Genomic DNA, 17500 nt, shown 5'->3' with positions numbered 1-17500 from the left:
TATATTTAATGTTTTATTTTTACTATACTTATTAAAATAAAAATAGTATATATATATATATATATATATATATATATATATATATATATATATATATATATATATACAATAATTATTTACATAATAGATGTTTGTATTGTGTTTATTTATTATGTAAATATTAAAACACACACATACAGTATATATTTTAATTGATATTTAATTTATATGAAATATATTAAAGTATTTACATGTAATTGCATACACATATTTATTTGATATTATAAATATATTTAATATATTAACCAAACATATACATAATAAATACACAGTATACTGTACAATAACATATTAGATACATTGTTTTTATTTTTATATGTTCAGTATGATATACATCAAGAAATAATTATAATGTGGGTATTTGTATTAATCTGGAACAGTCCCAAACTGTAGGTTGTGAGCTGATAAAAAGCTAATAAGTAAATAAACAAAACAATAAAAATGGTATATTTAATATAAAAATTAAAAATAAAGCTGCAATATTTTGCATAAGCAAACACAGTTTTACAGTTTTAACTTAAATATATTTTATATTAAATTATATAATTTAATAACATGTATATAAAATAAATATTTTGAATATTTAATCCAAAATATCTAAGCTCAAAGAATCAAAAATCCATAAATTAGTTTTTTTTAAATGGGACACACGTTTCAGAGTTTGCTAAAGCGATGCCTAATCTGCTACTTGACTGTTCAATAATATCAACCGAACAGCTTAACGACGAAGCCTAAAAGTGGTCTTTTGCTGAAATATTATGAAGAAATGCATCTCCAAAGCAACACGCGCTGATGAATTGCTCGCAGCGCGACCGAGAACACGAATGAAAGAAAACGTCGGCTCTCTTTCACCGGTTTCCATTACTATATACTCTATGTCATATTATAAAAGAGTTACTCATTTCACGGGCCGGCGTTCAAAGCGTGAACGAGCGTTTCACTGGACGTCACACGTTATAAAGTTATTGAAACACAGAGCTCAGTGTGTTGTGAATCTGATAATATGGGACAAAGGAGGTCTGGGAATCGTAACCTGCCTGAAATATGGGCCGTGCAGGGCTTGTAAAAGCCTTGTGATAAATTAGTTTGTATTCATCTGCTTTTCCCTTTTCTTTTTTTTTTCGTCCTCAAAACCTAGGGTGTTTTCTTTCGGACGTGCGGCTTTTCTCCTCTTTGTCCTTTGCAGAGCATCAGAGCCCAAATTTAAGGGCCTTCGGAGAGCCTGATGGAAATCTCTGGAGCCACCTAACAGCGAGCCTGCAAGGTCACGGAGGAAGCCCGCTTTTTTGGAGAAAGAAAAACAACTGAAAACATCCGCAGGCCGGCTGCAGCGCCGACATCAATCAGCAGAGGAACTGTTGTTAAACGCATTACCGTTTCGTGACAGTTAAGAGGTAATTTGGCAGATTATCACGAGCGCTCTCGCGGGTGCGCAGATAAGTGGTCGTTATTTATGTGCAGACGCGCCGAGGGTCGTCCAACGCAAACGTAAATAATAAAAATGAAACGTCTTACCAACAAGGAAAGCATCGGGATTAGCGATGTGCCTGGTTAGAGAGGGATTCGACCAAACCTCCGACGCAGAGCATTAAACTTCGGCGATCGTGTTGCAGAATGCATGAATGAACTAAAGTCACTGCAGATAAAACACAGGGCAAATGCAGACATGCAAATGGTAAAAGCCTCAAAAAAACGTCACAAACGCAACCTGGAAGACTTTGAGGTTCTTTCTAACATTGAACTGACGGCGTAGTTTGTGCTCATCAAGGAAAGCTGACAGGATCGTATGACAGGACTACATTACCCAGCATGCTCAGTGGCCCAGATCAGGCTTAGTAGAGTTAACTAACACTGATGAAAAATAAACAAATGAATATTTTATGTCGGTTAGCAGTTAGTTTCCAAAGGAACATTTTTCTTTCTACTTTAGTTTGGTTGGAGTTTGGTTAGGATTAGACGAAGTAAACAAAAAGTAATAATAGTAATAATAATGATGATAATAATAATAATAATAATGAAAAAAGGTAAAAGTGACTAATAAAATAGTAATAATAAAATATAATATAAATAAAAAGGTTATATAAATGATATACAAATATATATATAAAAATTAACAAATAATAAATAATAATAATAAATATTAAAATAATAAAAAACTCATTTATTTCATTTAGTTGCCAAAGCAACATTTCTCATTTTCACTTTTTTTAACTAAAACTGAAAATAAATATTTTTGTTAAAATTACATTTAAAAAAAGCTATTATAAACAACAAAAACACATAAAAATATTAACTTTAATCTAAACTCTAACTAAAATAAAAAATTTGTGCTAGTGTCCTAGAGATCGCCAATATACATTATTATTGTGCATGATTTATTTAATCATTTATTTACTTAGTTTAATAGCCACATAGTGAATCAACTCTAGGGCATGGCTAAAAGCAGCCTGATGTTAGTGTAATCTACACATTATATTTTTTTGTCGAGTAGTATATGGATTTCATTTTTATTGACTGAATTTGTATTTAATTTCTCTGACTACTGTTGATGCAGGATACTATTGTCCATCGGCACAACCCTAATGAAAAATGATATGTATCATTTTATATCAGTAAATATGTATAAAAAAAAGATTTAAATTATTAATAAACATTAAAATATAACTGTTTTTATACTTTATTTTGTCAACATTTCTCAAGTTTAACTTAATGTAAACATTTTAAGAACAAAAGATATGAAAACAAAAAACTAATTCAAATTCATTAATATTAATTATATACATCTGAGCGATACTAAAAAGGCAAAACAATTAATATTAAAAAAAGTTTACTGACCTAGAAAACATCCTTTGTTCTTCATTATGCATCAGCAGAACTAAACTGCTTGCCTGGAAATAAAAAAAAAGTTTTTTAAACAATTTCCAAGAGGATATAAAGAAACACTGGCTTAAATCGAATATCTAGTTAGCTCGTTAGGAATCATTAGCAATGAGAATGAAATGTGTTCACGTGACGGTAACGTGTGAGCGAGTGTGCCATAACGCCACGTCACCTCACACAAACCGTGTGTTTATATGTCAATAAATCAGCACTGCACTCAAAGTTTCTGAAACTGGCACAAAACGATTTTTTTTCCTAATAAAAAGAAGCTTAAAACGCTTTAAAGCGGTGACGAATGCATCTCTTGTTCGCTGTATAAATGTTCGACGAAATCAAGCGCTTCAGTCATTTACATAATCATTTTTACATCGCCGTTAAACCTGCACCAATTACACGGCTGCATTTTAATCGCCTTTTTTCCATCACTGGTTCGTTTTAACGCGCCTGCGGTGTAATAAATGAATTTTTCGAATATTCCAAGAAGTCTCTGAATTAATACGAGCTCATAATAAAAGCAGCCTGTGTAACAATTAAAAAAATAAACGCTGTTTAAAACAGTTACAGGTGGAGTATCGCATGTCACGCCGCAACCAACATATGACTTAACATAGGTAACGTACGACTGAAACACTTGAGTTTCGCCCGACGTCGTCCTCGCACTCGCTGTCGTCCAGAAAACAACCTGCACGGCGAACACAGAAAACAAAAGACATCACGAGAACAATCGGAGCGGCTCTTTGAAGGCCCTGACAATAAAAATACAAGGAAATGGTCAACAGATCAACAGATAACACTCCAACAAGTAAACCCCAACAGAGGTTATCACAGGTCCTCTGAAGCAGAGCGATGGGTGTTTAGAACGGACTTTGAGTTTTAAAATGAATAAGTGAATAAAAACGTTTTATCTCTGACGATCCTGTGGTCACGTAGGATTGTTTAGGCAATAAACTTGTGGCCCACGAGGAAAATATGCCCTTTCCTCCACATAAGAAGTCATGGCCACTACCTTTTATGGTTTACATGAGCATAAACATAACATTTGGTCGTTAAACCCTTCAAGAAACTGAACATCTTTATCCGCTTTCATAAGTAGATGTCTTATCGGACCTATATTGTATGTTGTAGCATGTTTTTGAATGCATAACTCTTAAAATACTTTTTTTTTTTATTTTGTGTTGTTGTATGTGGTTAAAAAAAAAAAACACATTATTATTACAGATTTAATATTAAAATGAAGATTGTCGATTTAATCAAAGCATGTCTAATCAATTAAAATCATGAAATTGTTTATTAAAAATATTTAGCCCCATTTCAAAGGGCCCTATAATATAATTTTTTTCCAACTTTTTTTTATTTTTACAATTTTATTTTAAATCATAAAATCAAGTTTTATTTATTCTTACAATAGCCCGATTTATTTATTTATTTTTGGTTTTGACCAGAAATTCTGTGTTGCGTATTTCTGCATTAAAACGTTAATATATATTTTAACTTAAATTTTAAAAAAATTTAACAAATTATTTTTGTTGGGAAAATAAACTGGATTTAATATTACAATTAAAATAACTCATTAAATATTGTATGATTATCCCTTGAAAATAAGATTTGATTGATTTTATTAGTAGCCTACTACATTCATTCTACAGAAGGATAGTGATGTAGGCTATTTGTGCCTCAATGACTTTAAGGTAAACCAAACTTTTATTTTGACGGGTTGACATGTGTATTTGATATAAGTACTCAAACCAAATGGTCAAATGCTCCTGAGCAGCTGAATTTAAAATCTTTGTCGATAGTGTTCTTCGCTCACTTTCTCTATGTAATGCATTTGTTGTTTGAATGACCATGGAAATTAAATCTTACAGTTAATAGTCCTAGCCTACAGTCAAATAAAAAACATTTCATGTCACCTACTATCTAGTACGCTGCTTGCCTAAAAATCACACCCTATATGGGACACTATGACGCTGATAAAAAGTCCAAAAAAAAAATAATAATAATAATTTACAAAAAAGCATGTGTCATCAAATAAAATCATGAAACTTAAACAATTTTTCATTAATTTAATAATTTATTAAACTTCTAAAAACAAAAAAACTTTCAAATATTTTTTTTCAACCTTGTTTTATTTTTTATGATTTAATTTATTGTTTATTTCTGTGTGTTTTAGCATGTCTAATTATTTGAAAGCATAAAAACAAGTTTTATTTATTCTTACAGTAGCCCTATGAATTTGTTTCGCCCGTGTTGTGCATTTTTACAATTTTTAAGATTTTTTTCTTTTTAAAATATTAATTTCATTTCCCACAGCAATGCAGGCTACTTCTGCCTCACTGGCTTCAAGGTAAACTTTTGATAATCTGGTAGAGATCCTCTAACGCAGGAAAAACGCTGCTTTACGTCGCTGGAAGTTAACGTCTTCATTTTCAAATGTGAAACGATCAAACTTTTATTTTAAAGGAAAGCCACGGGGAGCCCTTAAAGTTCTTTTGTTAAACGCTTCTCATTGCAAGGTTATGAAGACGGTTGCCATGTGCTGTGTTCCCAAATGCACGCTAAAGCCACTCAAACTCAGAGCAGATGCGGCGATGAACTTCATGCCGAGCTGCATTCGGACAATAAAGACGCTCTGAGACACTGAAATAATGAGCTGCTCACATGCAGGTGAACTCAGTGCGGCGCTTCACTTTGAAATAGAAATGTATGATTAATGGAGAAATGCAACGGAAGCGGACGCATTGAAACGTGAGTTTATGATTAAAACAAGAATATTTGACAGTGGGTTTTGAAAATAATAATAATAACTTTTTTCGGGCAAATTTTTGTTCAGTTTCTCAAACCAGACTCATTAGCTTCGCTCTGCATCTTTGCATGCCGTGTTTTAATTTTCGCTGCCCTGTGGTTTTGAGAAACTCCGACACTGCACAAAAAAATAATGCATCAAAGCGAATGTCGCTACTGCTCATTGACATAAAGATAGCGGTTAGCATCACCTGCTTAGCGCTTGGCATACAGGTTTGGCATGTGTGTTCTGTTTTGTGTTTGTTTTGTGTCATTAAGAACGACAGCAGCGCATGGAAAAATGGTCATTTAAAGCGTTACGGTTACTAAAATGTATGAATTTTGGGTATTATCGGGACTGGTTTTGATTAAATAGACCACCAATGTCAGTGAAAGTGGAAAAAATGGAATATATATCGTATTTTTATGATCTTTTTTTAACATGGACAGTTTGTCCTCCAAGCACCTCTGTGTTAAGAGCCGCAGAAGCGCTGCAGTTAAACAGCAGCCTTTGTTATTTCTTCTATTTGTGCTTTTAGTTAAATTTAGATTAACTTGACACGCTTTCTAATAAATCAGTACGTGCAAAAGTGCAAACTATGTCTTTTTTTAAAACTTCTGTCTTCAGGCTTGTCTTTTTAACTGAACATTTAGTGCACGAAAAAAACATATTTTAGGTGTTCCTTTGCAAAGAACAACTGCAGCGGCATTGTGCAAACAAACCGGCACGCAAAGGGTTAAAATCATTTCTGTTCGTTTTGACATGGACATTTTTATCCTCTGTGGACTTCAGCGTAACTTTTAAGACCGGCAGTGGCGCTATAATTAAACAGCAGCCTTTGCTATTTTTTCTATTCGCGTTTTCGGGTTTTCTTTCGATGAACTCGGCAGCCCCAGCCTGACACGCTTTCGAACAAATACCGAAAAAAAACCCAAAAAAAAACCTCCACGTGAAAAAAAAAAAAAAAAAAAAAAAGGGCGATCTCTTCGGCTCAATCTTGAAATGACATCCTCTCTGAAGCCGAGCAGCAGGACTTTAGCTGCTTCCTTTCTGGACCCCGGCGGAATAAACCATTAAACCGTAGGGAGGAGAGAAAACCTGTAGAGCACTAAAATAAAGTTATGTCAAAACCATTCAGCTCTTCCTGCTGTCGCTGCTCAACCTTGCGAATATCCTCCGAGGGGCCAAGAACATTACAAGCCATTCAGTTTATATGAATGGGCACTAACAGACTTTTTTGCCATTCTGATATGTCTAAATTTGCAGGCATATCCTGTGGTCCATCAGAAACAGCCTTAGTTTCAATTTAGTGTCTCCCAGAAGGACCGAGCTTCCTATTTCGAGTGGAAATTGTATAAAGTTTTCCCCCCCCGGTGTTCGTATCTTTACTGCTTCAAAAGCAAGGGACCCTTTCGCTCCGCGAGACGAACGAGCTGACAGTTTGATGTCTCAAGCAAGCTCGCAAATCATTCGGTATCATTAAAAAAACCCTTCAGTCTCATTCGTGACGTCTGCGCGTTTAATGCATCTGTCGGGGAGACGGCCGGCGTTTCATTTTATCACAGGACTCCATAAAAATCGAAGGGGAAAGGCCTCGTCGTTTCGCCGCACCGTAAGTGGACGGTTTTGGAGCGGCGCTTCTCCGCCGATGTCACAGTTTTTTTACGCAGCAGATGTTTAAGGGATGATGTCAATGTGTCAGGACAGCCGTATATCTTTCACAGCACTGAAAATACTGGTGAGGTGGATCCGTAAAGACGGACCCGAGGACTGAGTCGTCGTCATCGCAATACCATCTGCGTTCGTTCTGAATCGCCGTTCATAACCGTAATCATGTTATAGTCACGCGCTGCATTAAACAATAGCCACCCGAATCCCCACAAGAAACACTCAAATACGTTTTTTTATAGTGTACAGGCCTTTTGAGTCAAAAAAAAAATCTACTTGAGGCGTTAATAACATAACATTACTTTGGCAATTTGCATCAGTTGGTTCACTAAACTGGTTAATTAATTAACTTGAAGCAGAATATCTCACATGGAGAGCGCAAAAATTCGGTTTACTGGCGTTTTTATGAAGAGCAATCACATGAGCATGGCTGACATATTGCAAAAATGTTGCAAAAGTCCAGCGATGAAAAGCTACGTAGTACAGTAGCATGCAATTATATTGAAAAAGGTTTTTTTTTTTGTTTTATATTTATACGTTTGTGTCATCGGCTGTCATCAGTGATACTGGACAGTTAAACGATCATACTGTCTCGTCATCGTCTTGCTTTACGTCACTCACGGGAAAAAAAGCTTATCGAAAAAACATTTTTCGTAATAGTTTTCATTAATATAAATTTAATTAATTGTTTCATGATGCAAACTGTTTATTCTGTGTTTTTTTTCATTCACCGATTCTTCACTCTGAAAGAGCAATAAAAATGTGAAAATTATTAAATAAAATTTTATAGTATAAAAAAAAAACACTCTACCCTCTAACACTTCTCTTTGCGTTTTCTTTAAAAAAATAAATAAATAAATAAAAACTTGCCACATGTATTGCATAAGGCTAACCAAGACTTTTATTGACTTTTATGGCATTTTATTGCTCTTTTATTGATTTGATTGTTTTTTTTTGTCCTCATTTGTAAGTCTCTTTGGATAAAAGCGTCTGCAAAATAAATGTATGAATACGTTTATATAATTACTTTAAACTACATAAAAGCCCATATTAGACCAACAGAATCTGCCGAACACAGTTTAAATTAAAACGTAACAATGTCGCTGAACGTTAATTAGTTCTTGCAAAAAATAAATGCTGTTAATTTGCATTGCTGTTTATTGCTGTTTGCAGACTTTTGTTATTGTTTTGTCACTATTTTTAATTTTTACATAACATACTTAATCATACAGTGATTAAACATAATTGGGGTTATATTGAGGCAAAAGTCATTCTTAACTGTATGTTAATAGTGAGAATTAGACTCTAAAGTGTGATCAGAATGATTTATGTAGTTACTTGAAAGAATTAAAAGAACCGTTTTATGTCTATCCTTGTGTCATTAATGCAATGAGGTTGATATAGGATTTAAAAAGTAATGAAATACTTTTTGGTGAAAGTATTTTGTACGGTAATCTAATAGTTGAATTACTAACTAGTAAATAATTACTTTTTTAGAGTAGCTCACCCAACACTTACTTCAACGATCTGAGCTTATACCAAAATTAATGCTTTTTCTCAAACTCTTAGGTGCATAACCGTAAACCAATGACGTGCACAATCAATCAATAAAAAATATCAATGCTAAATAAAAGAAAACTATTTGACAAAAAAGTAAAATGTAATATTTTGAGATTTTTTTCTTGGTAATATTTTTTTTTTGCTTGCTTATTAGCATGCATAGCGCTCAAATATTAGCCATTAGCTAATTAAGCACATATGAATGCCTTACTTAACAACGCCTTAATTATTCCGACTTAACAACTACCTTACTAACTATTAATACGCAGCAAATTAAGGCTCTACTGAGGAAAAGTCGTGGTTAACAGTTAACAAGTGTTCTATAATGTGACTTAAAAAAAAGGCACAGCATATTTATTTCTTTTTAAAGAATTGGGATAAGTTCGATGCTGTTTCCTGCGGTGGGCAATATTGTGCAAATGTGGATAAACGTTACGCTGAACACTCCTTCGCTTCAAGCCCAACCCTAAAAATCCTCACTGAACTGAACATTAAGCTGCTATTTTGGTCAAAAGTCAACCTATCTAATCTATTTTACGTGCTCGGTTGTAAAATCGTACGCATCGGACCTAAAATAAAACATGGTGTGGGAATGATAAAGTGTCATCTGGTGGTGAACTGGATACTCGTTCAGGGACCGTGCGGGAGTTGGCTGTCCCCTGCACATGTTGTGCTGGTGTGAGTGTAATGAGCGCCGAGCCTTTGCTCCCGGGCTTAATCTCTCTGCCCGGAGAGGAGCCCGCGGCGTAATTAACATTGCAGGCATTGCAGTCTGACGTGTTGAATAATTACCCGCTCCTCAATGACACGCCAGTTCCTGCGTTACTGCGGCGCGCAGGTGAAATCGTAACCTTATACCGAGCAGCTGTCGCTTCAGGGAGGCCGTCACGAACGGCTTGACCTTAGAGGGATGCTACCAGTGGAGCCGCTGCACAAGACTGGGAAAAAAAAGGGGCACGGAAGACACAAGCGACTTGTTAGTTTTCAAAGGCGAAATAAACGTCCTAGTTAAATATATGGAACAAAATTGTAAAATTTTAACGTTTACTATTCATAAATGCACACACATATTATACATGCACATATACATAACATAGAAATAATTAGCGTAAGAAATAAAATTAAAACAATAAGACTTTTTTTTTAAATAAAGCATTTTTTTAGGATAGAGGATTTATTAAAGTAGTATTAATTTTAAAGGTTTAATGCTGTAAAAAATGTCAATTTTATCTTTATGTCCTCATATAATATTATTCAAATGTATTTGACATTTTAAATTAGTGCATTAGTTAGTTATTAGGCATTAAATATTTAAATAAGCTTGAAAGCAAATATATAAAGCAGCATAACTATTTTCAACACCGATAAATATTCTTGAGCAGCATATTAGAATGATTTTTGAAGATTGTGTGACTCTGAGTAATGATGCTGAAATAATATAATTCTTTAAATGCATTTTGAAATATATTGACACATAACACAGCTAAAGTTTCCCTATTTCTGATTAAATAAATGCACCCCTCCTTAATTCTTTAATTACTTGTGAAAACCTTTTCCCACAGAAAAAGCTTGATGGTGATCTGATTTTTGGGCCACCTCTCCACAGTGGCTCTTTATCGTAATGTCATTAACATAGCTGCTCTGTTTTCTTTCGGGTAAACTGTGAGAGCATGTATTAATATAGCCCGTGTTCTTGTACCATTACGATTTTAGTGCATGCAAACTGTTAAAGACGACCCCCCGTGCGCTGTTCTTTATGGGTCCCATTTGACTCACTGTGATTCCTTGCGTCTGATCCCATTCAACAATTCGCCTTGAACTGGGAAAGACGATCGGCTCGGGTTTCCCACTGGAGTGGACTCTCGTCTCAGACTACTTTGAAAGTGTCTCCTGACATTCTAATTAAGCTCCCAACGCCGTCCCTCTGGGAGGTTGCCCTTCCAAAGCCATCCGGCAGGTCAGCGCTGAGTTATTTGCACTGGTTTTGTGGGCAAACTTAATAATTCCCATAAGAAAAAAGAAAGAGTCTATCAATCCCGCGCAGCGAGGGCAGTTACAGGCAGCGGACGAACAGGTTGAAATGAAATCAGCGCCCGGGCTCGACTTCGAATGCTTGATTTGTTTGTTTGCCGCAACGTTCGGGAATTCCTTCGTTAGGTCGGATTTCCACAGGTGCAGGAGCGCAGCGTTTTGTTTTTGTTTGCTCTCGGGTCAATTAGCAACTTCCGTAGTTCGATGGCGTTTTTGAGGATTATCATGTCACTTATCAGCAACTCAATTTGTTGAACTGAAAGGAGTCTGAACAAAGCTGCTGATGACATTTAAGATTTTTAGGAACAGTAGGTTCATATTAAACTTCCATATATTATACATAAATCAATTTATATAAATTTAGTATATTTAAAAAAAAAAAATAATAAAAAAAAATAATATATATATATATATATATATATATATATATATATTAAATACTCTAAATAAACTTTTAAATACTTTAAATAAATTTTTATGTATAGTTTAAAAATTAAATCTATTACATTTATTGTCTATTGTGTTATTAAATTCTATTATGCCTAAAGAACATGTGAATATTTGCAAGACAATTAAGCTTTTTTTCTAAGTATCTATGAATGGAGGTTTTTGTACTATTTTTTAATTTATGCAGAATTAAATTACAGTCAGATATTTAAATTTTTGCATTACAGTAATAAGAATCCAATGAAGCTCGTTCTTGAGAATTACAGTTAAATGAAAAGGGGAAAACAAATCAACTGAATGTTTGTAAATTATTATATTATAGCACTGAAAACCGAATAAAGCTCAAAAGCAAAATAACCATTCAGGTTTTTGTTGTTGTTTTTTTTACTATAATGCAAGTAATCGCAATAATGCATTACAAAAAAAGATCATTTGAAAGGAATAATGTGTTAATTGTTAAAAAAGTCAATGAAGACAATATTCCCAAAATAAACAATTAAGCCATTTTCTCTATAAATAAATGCAAAAAGAATTGCTGTGTGGTAATGCATGCATCATCGTTGCACTAGTATGTTGAAATTGTTCTATTTAATTCAGCATAACGTCTTTCAGTTATTGCAATAACAAAAATCGAATGCAATTCACTACCGAGAATTGCGAAATTATAATTTTTGTTTGTTACAAAACAAAACGTTTAGAAGATTTTCAGATCATAAAATGCGACTCTCCAGTCGCTCCGATCTCCCGAGCAATATGACCTCTCGCTGTTGTCACTTCTGAGATTTATTGAGGCCACATGCATTGTGACGGTCCAGCGGACCTGCCCGTGACCCCCCTTTATGAGCTCTCTGGACTAATGCCACGTAATGTCTGTAAGTTAGCCCGTGCAATTATAAAGCCTGCGGACTGAAAGAGAGCTGTCATTAGGATGTGCTTAAGGACAGCGGCCTGCTCAGTCTGGCCCTGGGACAGGACGGCAAATGGACTGGGAGCCGTAAGATGAGCCGGGCCAGAAGGGGATAATTAGAGCGTTTTGTCCGACATTGTTGATATAAATATGACAAAAGCCCCTCCTGTTCCTCACCAACACGCACTCATTTACCCACTCTACGAGCCGGCCATAGACAGCAGCCTAATCATCATGTTCAACAGGTGGTGGGCAAATGCGAGGGGCATGAAACCGATACTATGTTTCCTGCAAACTGACAAACGTGCTAATTAATCCTGATCTTTTTTCTTTTCTTCCCCCCACTTATTGTTTTCCATCTGTGAGTGCCCGCCGAAAGCCGCTTCCCTGCAGTCGACCCTGATAAAAGAGTCCAAAAGTGGCCATTCTGCACCGTTTATTTGCCCTTGTGTCGCTTCGAATTCGTGCCATTTTATTGCGTTTGGTCGAGCTCCAGAAAAAACTAAAGGTTGTTGACAATGACAACAATTTTGGAACAATTTTCTCTTTAAGAATTTATTTATAATAGTGGTATATCACCTAATGATTTTTAAACACTGTTTTACAGTAATGAGAATCTAATTAAATTTTTATAATCACAGAAAACCTTAATAGTCAAATATTAATTCATTAAAGATATTAAAATAAGCAGGGAAATGTGCTTATATGTTACAGAAAAAAAGCTAAAAAATAATGCAGTTAAACATAAAACACTTAAGTTACTGACACTTAAGAATTTAACATTCAACTATTTTTTTCGCTAAATAAATAAAAAATATATTTGTTATAATTATTTATTCATACATCATGGTAGTATTTGTATCATACTGAGTTAAATATGGGGAAAATCCATTTAATATTTAGGAAATATTGCATTACAGTAGTGAGAATCAAATAAAAAACTTTAAAAAAATTAAACAGTTAATCTTAAGTAAAGTCTACGACAATAAAGGGTCTTGCCCAAAATGAACAATTTTCTCTTTAAATAAACATATATACTTAAATCCAGATATTGGTTGAACTGTCTTGAAATTATACCTAATTAAAATGTAATCTTTTTAAAATCTCGTATTACTTTAAATACATTTTTAAAAAAAAACTTTATATATTTACATCACGGTAGTATTCTGTACTCTTTCAACATTATGCTAAATTAAAAAGGGGGAAAAGCTCAGGAGTCGAATATCCCTTACTCTGCATTACAATAAAGATCATTTGAGTGTGCAAACGTGCTGAAATGTTATAAAAACAAAGCTATCTGAATGTGACGTACTTGTCGCATGACCTAAACTTTGTACGACATATCTTTAGTCACTTGAACATCACTGACAGCAAACTCGGCATGTTTGAATAAACTCTCTCGTTCTGTCTTCCACGGGGTTCAGAACGACATGAGGGTGAGTAAACGATGACAGAATTTATTTTTTTGGGGTGAACTACCCCTTTAAGGAGGGTGTAATATAACAAATTCTCCTTCAGACCATGTCAGTTAAATCCTGAAAATGAAAGATTGATTTGCCTTTGCAAACCAGCATGGAAATGAAACCCAACATGTTGCTTTTAAATTCCAACAAATGATATGTGTGGTAACAGAATATGCGTGTCAGGAGTGAAAGCACTGATTCATCGGCCGTGATGAAGAGGATTTTCCCTTCTTTGTAATTTTATGGAGCTACACGCTGAATGAAGAACATCTCACAGGGAAAATATATTACGAGGTTTAATATCTTCACTATTTTTATTTTTCCATGTATCACATGAAATCCCTTCTTTGTGGTCTGTGTCATAAATTCTGGAAATAGGTTTAACTTGGGGAGCCGAAATTTGGCCCAAAAATAAAACGTGTGATCGTTTAATCGCGTTCACGTCGAATGAACCAGAATGGCTTATTTTCTTCTGTTAGACAACAAAAGAAGAGGTTTATCAGGAGCAAACCGTCTCCTTCCACGCAATGAAGGTGAACGGGAATTAAAACAGTGGATCTCTAAACATGGTCATAAATCAGTCCATACGATGTTTTTCGTGTGAGGAACTGGCTCAAATGTAAGTAATTCTTTGTTAAAATTATTACTCTGCACTGTAGAAACTGGTCAGTGAAACACACACCAGAACTAAAGATGCTTTTTAATGTTATTAAACATGTTAATTTCAGCAGGGTTTCATTTCAGCAGCCCCTATCGGTAATAACTGCAAGTACACTATATAGTATTTTCCAAAATATGTGTAATTTAGTAAAAGTATTGTATTAATTGATATATATGTGTGTGTGTGTATATATATATATATATATATATATATATATATATATATATATATATATATATATATATATATATGTGTGTGTATATATATATATATATATATATATATATATATATATATATACATATATATATAACTTTTTTTGCAAAAATACTTTAAGCTTATTATGTATATATTTAATATATTTAATATGTAAAATATTATTTAATTTAATTATTGTATAATGTGTGTATATAACCATTTAAAATTTTATATATGAAATAGACATAATTATATATGCACAATAGTTAAATTTTTTTATAAAGAATAATAAATGAACAAAAACTTGTATTTCAATGCTGTCGATTCATTAAAAAAATCTGAAATTAATCACATACTTTTATTAAATTAATCATGATTAATTCCACCTTACATTAAAGTTTTTTAAATATACTTTAAATATTTTTTTTATATTGCAGTCATTTCACATTCAATCTTTAAAGTACAAACGTCATATTTTTAATATTGGTTTAATGCCATCTTTTTAAAACTAATATTTAGCCATTGACTGTAGCCATCAAACATTACATTACCATTAAGAATTCAATATTAATATTTACTAGACTTTAAAAATAACTTCTAATTTAAGTGAACTTAAAACAATCTTCGCATACATTATAACCTGCGCCCCCAGCAGAAATAGAATGAAGTTATCTAAACTAAATACAGCTAAATACTTTATACTGTAAAAGTGATTGATTTCCTCTTTTTTCTTTTATTCTTGATGAACAGACATCGCAGCAGCTGGTTATTAGGGTTTTTTTTGGCTCCTATTTCTAACTTGACGCAGATCTGACACACGTCATATTTTCTCTAAACTCACATCATCTTCTTGGTCTCTCTACTAATGAACTGATGAGTTGAATCGGGTGTATTATGACCGCTTTGAAAAACAATTAAAAACCTTGATGCAACTCATATATAATATATTACATGCACGCAGTTAAGGCAGCCTTAATAGCCTTTTTGGTAACTTAATGCCGTAATGACTTTGCATGCACGTGTTTCTTTTACGTAACTGCACGTAATAAATTTTAACAGAACTAATATATATATTGGGGGTGCCACGATAAACAGATGAAAGGGAAAAAATTTACATTTTATTGCCATTTACATTTTAGTCATCCAAAGCGACTTTCGAGAATGGAAGCAATCAGTCCAACAAAATATATGTATATATATATTTTTTTTCAAATATTGCTTTTATGTTTTGCTTTATGAGGGTAAATGATGGCAGAATTCTCTTGTGATTTTATGCAAACTGACCCTTTTCTTAAAGCAAAAACATCTGCATAGAGATGTGTTTTATTTATTTCAAGCACTCCTTCTCTCACTTTCGGGCCTCTAGCGTGATGAATCGAGCCTGTAATATGGGTATAAGCCGTCCCTAACCTGAGCGCAGTGTCCTGAAACGTCCAGCAATCCCTGCGAGGGGACAAATGTCTGAAGAGGCATGCGAGGCCGCTCAAGTCCAGGCCCAAATTCGCCGTCAAATAATGGATCACTGGGGAGCGAGAAAGAGAGAGAGAGAGCTTGAGACAAGAAATAGAAGAATTTTACTACACTTCCAAGAAAGTGCTGGAACGCCAAATGCATTACGACTCGTTTTTCCATTTTACTCGAATGGCCTGTTGACCAGAATGTGTGATTATCTTGTTTCATGTCAAACGTCGGATTCGTTGACAGTTTGTCCTCAGGGCTAAAGGAACATGCAATAAAACGTGGACGCGATTCCAGCGGTTTTGCGCAAAGCTGGTGTTTGAGGCGAGCGGCGTGAGCCTTCAGGGCAGCGCTGGACGCTTGTGGTTTCGCTTCGTTTTTTTCTACAGAGAGCTTTTGTCCACGCTGGCACTGCAGGCCGAGGGTGGGCCTCCGGTTTTGACTGATTTATGAAGACGAGTAAAGAGGCCACGCGGTCGACAGCGCTGTCACATACAGGGGAGGAGGAAACCGCATCAGGACATCAGAAAGCGAGCGAGCGATGGCCAAAACTGCACGCCGTGGGCCCCTTCATGACAAGGAAATGAAATCCGAGCGCCGTCCGCAGGGACGAGGTGCACCGGGAGGAAGCGAGCACATTTCCATCAAGTTAAAGCTGACAGGGGAAAGTCTGCATATTTCATCCAGCACATGTTTCGCGAGTGCAAAGAGCCAAAGCCTTTTCGATTTTTCATCTTATTATTTTGCTAGCCTGAATTTACCCATTAATAGCTCACACGCAGCCGCGTGCACCTGCGCCAGAGACCCGATCTCACGGCTGCGCGCTTCTCCAGATGTGCATCGCGCATTTCTCCTCGCATTTGTGTCACGCTGGGATATTTGCGAAACATATGAGATCCCACCAATCACCAGAACACTCCATCCAAAATCCCATCAAACGCAACAATGCAGCACATCCATAACGTCCCAAAACCGACTCGCTTATACTCGCTTTGGGAGACCGCTTAGAGGTTCGAAATGTTTTCATTCGCATTAAAGTCAAAATCAAAACGGACTGTTTTACTTTCCTAATGCATGTTCCCGTTCTAGATTTTGAATGATTCATTAGTGCAAAACTTTTTTTTCTTTGGAATAACGAGCAGTATAATCAAAATGCAATAATGCTCCACTCAGCACAAAATGTTACGGTATAAATTTAAGATTTATACATCTGAATTGCATGTACGACTTCATCCAGTAAGATTGGACCCGTAAATAAAACCGGTAATAAATTGTACTCATTGTCAAGTATATGCATCTATTACATTTAAAACTGTAATTGCAACATTTACCATCATATATATATAGACACACACACACACACATATATATATATATATACACACATATACACACATACACACACA

At 34.7% G+C, this 17500-nt stretch overlaps 1 long non-coding RNA gene across 6 annotated transcripts in view; it reads right to left on the bottom strand.

Moving 5' to 3' along the window:
• Positions 1 to 17500, bottom strand: part of LOC122324292 — a 40056-nt gene that overhangs the window by 8707 nt on the left and 13849 nt on the right. For 5 of the 6 annotated variants that reach the window (XR_006247135.1, XR_006247137.1, XR_006247134.1 and 2 more), the window contains exons 3-7: positions 16047 to 16158; positions 10706 to 10924; positions 9722 to 9867; positions 2875 to 2927; positions 1555 to 1675 (exon numbers count right to left, since the gene is read on the bottom strand). This is a non-coding gene — a long non-coding RNA (uncharacterized LOC122324292). The remainder of the gene's footprint in view (positions 1 to 1554; positions 1676 to 2874; positions 2928 to 9721; positions 9868 to 10705; positions 10925 to 16046; positions 16159 to 17500) is intronic. The other variant, XR_006247136.1, reaches the window with a different exon arrangement.

Source organism: Puntigrus tetrazona, chromosome 20, assembly GCF_018831695.1.
Source record: "Puntigrus tetrazona isolate hp1 chromosome 20, ASM1883169v1, whole genome shotgun sequence".
NCBI classification, from domain to species: Eukaryota; Metazoa; Chordata; class Actinopteri; order Cypriniformes; family Cyprinidae; genus Puntigrus; species Puntigrus tetrazona.
Note: the sequence above shows the minus strand (reverse complement) of the source record. Positions and strands in the feature narration are given on the sequence as shown.